Source organism: Aegilops tauschii, chromosome 2 (assembly GCF_002575655.3).
Source record: "Aegilops tauschii subsp. strangulata cultivar AL8/78 chromosome 2, Aet v6.0, whole genome shotgun sequence".
Lineage (NCBI taxonomy): Eukaryota > Viridiplantae > Streptophyta > Magnoliopsida > Poales > Poaceae > Aegilops > Aegilops tauschii.
The window spans coordinates 106,427,989-106,436,392 of record NC_053036.3 but is presented as its reverse complement, the minus strand read 5'-3'; the positions used below and the strand labels follow the sequence as shown (position 1 = coordinate 106,436,392).

Below are 8,404 nucleotides of genomic sequence, written 5' to 3'. Positions count from 1 at the left end.
CCTTAGGTGATATCAATGAGATCAACCCTCAAAATTCATATTTAGATATTTTGAAAGCACAAACATATTTTGAAAGCACAAACACATTAGGATATTCTGAAAGCGCGAACATATTTTGAAAAACATGAATTTTAGTGATTTTAAGAAAGACAAACATTTTTTGGATTCTCTTTGCTTCATTATACATTACAAACAAGACCCAGAAGTATTGGTTTCGTTACAAACAAGACCTGGTTTTCTTAGAAACAAGACCCAAAGGTGTTGGTTTTGTTACAAAGAAGGCCAAAATTTGGACAAGTCGTGCAGTTTTTGGCTAGAAATTTCGGCAGCATAACGCATGGGGGAGAATCCAAATCAGAAAGAATAATCTCGTGTTGTTCATTCCAAAATGTATACATGCACTCCAAGTCAGTCAATACACTGGATGAAACATTCCATATCATCCTACCAAATCATTTCCACCACAAAAGCCGAACACAGCTAAATCTAACAGTTCCCACAAACTACTCCCTGCTGGCCCTTCCTTATGTTGTCATTCTTCAGTTTGAATCAATAGTCACAGGTATCAGGTACCGACGCACCGAGAAAGACTTGGAGCTTGTAGCGTTACTGGTGGAAGCTTGTAGCTTCACTTGACCAAGATGGACCTTGTAGCAGCACTTGAAACCAACCGATAAGCATCCAGTCGGCAGCAACAAGAACACGACCAAGCGACGCTACCAGATCCATCCATCAGTCTTCTCGCCCTTGCAATATCAAACTTTCGGGTGACCTGAGCAGAGAGAGAGAGATAGGAAACAAAATTAACTAGTGGCCTCAACCCATAAAGGACAAGCAATATATCGTGCCAACGGAAATATGCAGTACATGCATTCTATAGCAGGGAACATCACAGCTACCTAAAAGCCTACATATGCCTACATTGGTTGATAGCCACACCACCAAAATATTATCAACTGCAACTATGATGTCAGCAGGGCCATGTTCAGTTTGTCAGCACAAGCGCCATTGCACAAAAGAAATTCAGTGCACAATGCACCCATGTCCTGCCGTGGATTATCTATGCATTTTCATATCCAGCAAGCAACAGGAAAAGAAATCTGAACTGGGACCGTGGCATAACGCACACAGAATAATATGACTGCGTAAGCTAAGAAATAAAATTGAGCTGCACTCGCTATGATAACGATAACAGGTAAACAATTGCACCCATAATAGCAGATTCAGAGTCGATAGTAACCAAATAAGTACGCCTGGGGAACAAAGAAACTCACACGGTCCATCTGGCTGAGTAGGAAGGAGAAGAAGCAAGCAGAGGACATCAATGATCCAGCGCTTGGGGAACTGATGCCACCAAGAGGGAGCCAGCTTCATCTCTCCTCAAACAAAGCCATGATAAATAATCTTCTAAGACTGTCTCTTCCAGCGCTTTCAAGGCGCTGCTTCAGCAATGATATCTTTGCTTCTTCGGCATCCAACCAGTTGCTCCTGCGCAACAAAAAAAGAAAATAGAAATGAGCACATCAAGGAAGATGTTTTTGCGTTGAATAAAGTGATATAAGCAAGAAATCAACTTCTTTATGTCATGGTCAAGACACGCAACCAAGAAAAAATACGTTCTGATGATTTTGCTAACAGCTAAAGCAACATCCTACCGGTTGCAAGGCTGGAAGTGTTTTTTCTTCCATATGAAGCAGCAACAATAATTTACTCCAGCTTCCACTATCAGAGATAGCGAAACAAGCACACAGTTTAGCAATCAAACCAAAAAGCGAAGAAAAGAAACCATTGGCACCCAGCCTGATCGACCAACACTCATGTAGTAGTAAACGCAAGCTCCAGAAGCTGGCCAGTGGAAGGCTTGAGGTTTGTACCAGTTAATTAGATATTGCACAGTTTAATAAAATACACAAGCTATTGATATTTGATCAAATGAAGTACCAAAAGGAGAGTTAAATATTATTTCAGTTGCAGTGAATCACCCAAGATAATACACCAGTTGTTACAAACAAGTACAGACTAAAAATTGTAAGCATGCAATGGCAACTATTCCTAGCAAGTTACAATCATTCAAACGACCATGTTACTATACGCACATCACAACACATGGGAATAGGTCAAGTATGCCACAGTTATCAGCAACACAAAGCACAAGAACACTTGGTAAAAGGTCAAGTAGAGAATATGTATCTCCTTGTCCACTCCTATCAATACTGAACATATGATAGACTAAGGAACATTCTCACCTGATTGAACCAGGACAAGGTGGGCGTGCTTCTTAGCATGTGCCTGGAAGCCGTCGAACATGACACAACCGTCATTGTCGTCGTTCTAGACACAAAAGCCACAAATTATCTGCAACAATCAACAGATAAATGGCCAGCATAAGCAATTCTAGACACTATAGAATCACCTACCAATACTATAGCATTGCCAAAAAGCATATCTGTTGAATTGCAACGCAAAACAGTAGCAGAACCATGATCAATAGTCACTATATCATGCAACTCAAACATAGCTTATCATCATCTGGAAATAAACAACCCATACAAAGAGCAACTAAATTAGCCATGTTCTTGTCAACATTACTCCATACAAACAGCAACAAGATCATCACAACTACAATATTGTGGTGGCCGGAAGAGCACCACCACAGAATCAACCACAGCCTAGTGGCCGGCACACTGAGCGGCCATAGCTCAAAGGTCAAGTCCCAGAGCAAGTGGAAAAGAGGGGAGGACCAAGGTAATATACAAAATGAGTCAGGGAAGATAGACACTATGAACGACACATACACTTGGTAATAAGGAGCTACTACACAACAACAGTACATATATATGGTTTAAGCAATTATAGTAAATATTGACCAAACCAAAATTAAAAACAACAACCCTGTTCTCGAACCCTTGGTAACACATCAAGTAGAGAATCATCTGCCAATACTATAGAATTATCAAAAAGCATATCCGTTGAATTGCAACTCAAACAGTAGCATAACCATGATCAATAGTCACTATATCCTACAACTCAAACCTAGCATATCATCATCTGGAAACAAACAAGCTATACCAAACAGCAACGACAAGATCATCACAACTACAATATTGTGGTGTCGGAAGAGCACAACCACAGAATCAATCACAGCATTTTCTAGTGATTTTCAATTTCACCGTCATTTAGCTCTCTAAACAAATCGGTAAAAGACTGAAAACAGCAAATGATGTCAGAACGTGTTGGAAGTTGATGACGTCGCTTTGAATGATGCATACTGAACGCAAAAATAGGCTGGAGTTCAAATAAGTTTAAAAAACATTGAAGTGCCCGTGTAACAGATGAGTTCCCGTCCGAATCCCTGATACTCCGAAAGAGATTGTCCAGTTTGTACACGAGGTGCGTGCAGTTTTTGCCGTGACCCTCTCTACTCTTTTGCACATGCTATGCGGGTGAAATGATGATACCATGCCAAGTTCCAACATTTTCGGAGTTCATTTTGTAGTGATTTTCAATTTCACCGTCATTTAGCTCTATAAAAAATCAGTAAATAACTGAAAAACAGCAAATGATGTCAGAACGTGTTGGAAATTGATGACGTCGCTTTGAATGATGCATACTGAACACAAAAATAGGCTGGAGTTCAAATAAGTTTAAAAAACATGAAGTGCCCGTGTAACAGATGAGTTCTCGTCCGAAACCCTAATACTCCGAAAGAGATTGTCCAGTTTGTACACCAGGTGCGTCCAGTTTTCACTGTGACCCTCTCTACTCTTTTGCACATGCTATGCGGGTGAAATGATGATACCATGCCAGGTTCCAACATTTTCAGAGTTCATTTTGTAGTGATTTTCAATTTCACCGTCATTTAGCTCTCTAAACAAATCGGTAAATGACTGAAAAACAGCAAATGATGTCAGAACGTGTTGGAAATTGATGACGTGGCTTTGAATGATGCATACTGAACGCAAAAATAGGCTGAAGTTCAAATAAGTTTAAAAAACATTGAAGTGCCCGTGTAACAGATGAGTTCTCGTACGAAACCCTGATACTCCGAAAGAGATTGTCCAGTTTGTACACGAGGAGCGTCCAGTTTTTGCCGTGACCCTCTCTACTCTTTTGCACATGCTATGCGGGTGAAATGATGATACATGCCAAGTTCCAACATTTTCAGAGTTCATTTTGTAGTGATTTTGAATTTCACCGTCATTTAGCTCTCTAAACAAATCGGTAAATGACTGAAAAACAGCAAGTGATGCAGAACATGTTGGAAATTGATGACGTCGCTTTCAATGATGCATACTAAACGCAAAAATAGGCTGAATTTCAAATAAGCTTAAAAACATTGAAGTGCCCGTGTAACAGATGAGGTCTCGTCCGAAACCCTGATACTCCGAAAGAGATTGTCCAGTTTGTACACGAGATGCGTCCAGTTTTCGCCGTGACCCTCTCTACTCTTTTGCACATGCTATGCGGGTGAAATGATGATACCATGCCAAGTTCCAACATTTCCAGAGTTCATTTTGTAGTGATTTTCAATTTCACCGTCATTTAGCTCTCTAAACAAATCGGTAAATGACTGAAAAACAGTAAATGATGCAGAACGTCTTGGAAATGGATGACGTCGCTTTGAATGATGCATACTGAACACAAAAATAGGCTGGAGTTCAAATAAGTTTAAAAAACATGAAGTGCCCGTGTAACAGATGAGTTCTCGTCCGAAACCCTAATACTCCGAAAGAGATTGTCCAGTTTGTACACGAGGTGCGTCCAGTTTTCGCCGTGACCCTCTCTACTCTTTTGCACATGCTATGCGGGTGAAGTGATGATACCATGCCAAGGTCCAACATTTTCAGAGTTCATTTTGTAGTGATTTTGAATTTCACCGTCATTTACCTCTCTAAACAAATCGGTAAATTACTGAAAAACAGCAAATGATGTCAGAACGTGTTGGAAATTGATGACGTCGCTTTGAATGATGCATACTGAACGCAAAAATAGGCTGAAGTTCAAATAAGTTTAAAAAACATTGAAGTGCCCGTGTAACAGATGAGTTCTTGTCCGAAACCCTGATACTCCGAAACAGATTGTCCAGTTTGTACACGAGATGCGTCCAGTTTTTGCCGTGACCCTCTCTACTCTTTTCCACATGCTATGCGGGTGAAATGATGATACCATGCCAAGTTCCAACATTTTCAGAGTTCATTTTGTAGTGATTTTGAATTTCACCGTCATTTAGCTCTCTAAACAAATCGGTAAATGACTGAAAAACAGCAAGTGATGCAGAACATGTTGGAAATTGATGACGTCGCTTTCAATGATGCATACTAAACGCAAAAATAGGCTGAATTTCAAATAAGCTTAAAAACATTGAAGTGCCCGTGTAACAGATGAGGTCTCGTCCGAAACCCTGATGCTCCGAAAGAGATTGTCCAGTTTGTACACGAGGTGCGTCCAGTTTTCGCCGTGACCCTCTCTACTCTTTTGCACATGCTATGCGGGTGAAGTGATGATACCATGCCAAGGTCCAACATTTTCAGAGTTAATTTTGTAGTGATTTTCAATTTCACCGTCATTTAGCTCTCTAAACAAATCGGTAAATTACTGAAAAACAGCAAATGATGTCAGAACGTGTTGGAAATTGATGACGTCGCTTTGAATGATGCATACTGAACGCAAAAATAGGCTGAAGTTCAAATAAGTTTAAAAAACATTGAAGTGCCCGTGTAACAGATGAGTTCTTGTCCGAAACCCTGATACTCCGAAACAGATTGTCCAGTTTGTACACGAGATGCGTCCAGTTTTTGCCGTGACCCTCTCTACTCTTTTCCACATGCTATGCGGGTGAAATGATAATACCATGCCAAGTTCCAACATTTTCAGAGTTCATTTTGTAGTGATTTTGAATTTCACCGTCATTTAGCTCTCTAAACAAATCGGTAAATGACTGAAAAACAGCAAATGATGCAGAACGTCTTGGAAATGGATGACGTCGCTTTGAATAATGCATACTGAACACAAAAATAGACTGGAGTTCAAATAAGTTTAAAAAACATTGAAGTGCCCGTGTAACAGATGAGTTCTCGTCCGAAACCCTGATGTTCCGAAAAAGATTGTCCAGTTTGTACACGAGGTGCGTCCAGTTTTCGCCGTGACCCTCTCTACTCTTTTGCACATGCTATGTGGGTGAAATGATGATACCATGCCAAGTTCCAACATTTTCAGAGTTCATTTTGTAGTGATTTTCAATTTCACCGCCATTTAGCTCTCGAAACAAATCGGTAAATGACTGAAAAACAGCAAATGATGTCAGAACGTGTTAGAAATTGATGACGTCGCTTTGAATGATGCATACTGAACGCAAAAATAGGCTGGAGTTCAAATAAGTTTAAAAAACATTGAAGTGCCCGTGTAACAGATGAGTTCTCGTCCGAAACCCTGATACTCCGAAAGAGATTGTCCAGTTTGTACACGAGGTGCGTCCAGTTTTCGCCGTGACCCTCTCTACTCTTTTGCACATGCTATGCGGGTGAAATGATGATACCATGCCAAGTTCCAACATTTTCAGAGTGCATTTTGTATTGATTTTCGATTTCACCGTCATTTAGCTCTCTAAATAAATCAGTAAATGACTAAAAACAGCAAATGATGTCAGAACGTGTTGGAAATTGATGACGTCGCTTTGAATGATGCATACTGAACGCAAAAATTGGCTGGAGTTCAAATAAGTTTAAAAAACATTGATTATCATAAAAAATACATTGATTATCAATGATCTTTTTGTTTACAATCTGAATTGTCAATATGAGTCCTTAATGGTTTAGAAACCGGTGAAGACTCATATTGCGACCACAAATTCTATACATAGAGTTCAATGAAGACCAAGTGCTTGTGATAGTTTGAGAAATAACATATTTAAGGTCGTAAAAAATTTGCTAGGGGTGCGAGGTGAGACTAAAAACAGCCTGCCACAACCTCTTTACTACCGGTTCGTGCCACGAATCGGTACTAAAGGTGCTGGCCAGGCCCCATTCTCTTTAGTACCGGTTCGTGGCATGAACCGGTCCTAAAGATCTCCTCCCGCCTAGCCGTTTGAACCGGTACTAATGGACGCATTAGTGTCGGCTCAAATGCAAACCGGCACTAATGTGTCTCACATTTGGCCCTTTTTTACTAGTGTGCTCATATAGATGGGTATGTCTTTGGGCGGGAATATGTAGTCTTTCCAATTGAACTTCACTGAAGAGAAGCCAATAAACGGGCACATCTTTGTGATGTGCATGCGTCGACCATGATAAGAAGATGTTCACGAATAAATTTTGTACCAAAAATCTTGGTTGCTAGCATGCAGAACGATTGTAGTCCCGCTGTTCAATTAATGAAGGCTCTTGAGTCGCAAAAAGGAAAAAGAAAAATTCGAATGAAGCGAAACGGCGCAGTGCATGCGTGCGTGCTCACCAATCCACCACGCAGAGCATGAGAATGAGAGAGAGAGAGAGAGAGAGAGAGAGAGAGAGAGAGAGAGAGAGAGAGCAGAGTGGTGGCTTACCACCTACCCCGGTGCAGTGGAGGAAGAAGAACATGCCGGGACACCGCACCTGCGCGTGAGAGGAGACCGCACAGCGCAACCAAATCAAGACGATCCGCAGGAATTAGATGCGACCAAACCAGAAGAAGACCACTCCTTGTCGAGGTCTTGTCGATTGGAGGAGAGACGTGTGCTGCACCTCCTGCCTGCGGCGCGTACGGTCGCCATGGCCGGCCGCGGGCTAGGGTTTCGAGCGCGGTGGAGATTGGAGGGAGGGAGGGAGCGGCGCTGTGGAGGTTGGATGCCGCCGTCGGGTGTGTAGCGGGGTGGAAGCAGGAGGGCGCGGTGCGTGGTTGCCGCGGCCTGGCTTGAGCTGAGTGGATGTGGATCTGGGGCCTCCCTAGGAAGAGAAGGAGAGGGGAGGGGGCACCGGCGGTGTTAGAGGGAGGAGGTCGCTGCGTGGTCACCGGTGGGGATGGGCAATACGAGGTCTCCGCCGGTGGTTGGAAGAGAGGATGCCGGCGGCGGCTGGCTTTGGTGGGACTTGGAATCTGAACGGGGGGAGAGGAGAGGAGGAGGATTTGGGTGTGGTTGTGTTTGGTGGTTTGGTTGTGTTTGGTGGAGGTGTTGGTTGATTTTCGATTTCGATTGAATTGAGCGCGACCGCCCGCGGGCATCCAAATTTTGGGACAAGTCTTGAGCTTGAGCGGCGGGCGCCTCAAATTTTCGGTGAAAGTGAACCTGAGCGCGCGCGAACACCCCCAATATTTCGCGTCTCCCCGCCATCATCTCCATGAGGACGTGGACATCCTTCGGGTGACCGTCTTGATGCCGGCTGGACAACTGATTGATGGCTATGAACCGTACCAAGGCTACCTCTTCATG

At 42.6% G+C, this 8,404-nt stretch overlaps 1 long non-coding RNA gene across 1 annotated transcript; it reads right to left on the bottom strand.

Moving 5' to 3' along the window:
• Positions 1-354: 354 nt before the first annotated feature.
• Positions 355-8,188, bottom strand: LOC109760301 (uncharacterized). The gene is made up of 4 exons (XR_002232327.4): positions 7,541-8,188; positions 2,247-2,355; positions 1,275-1,488; positions 355-772 (listed from the first exon to the last, which is right to left on the bottom strand). It is a non-coding gene; the product is annotated as an uncharacterized lncRNA (long non-coding RNA).
• Between the last annotated feature and the right edge of the window lie 216 nt (positions 8,189-8,404).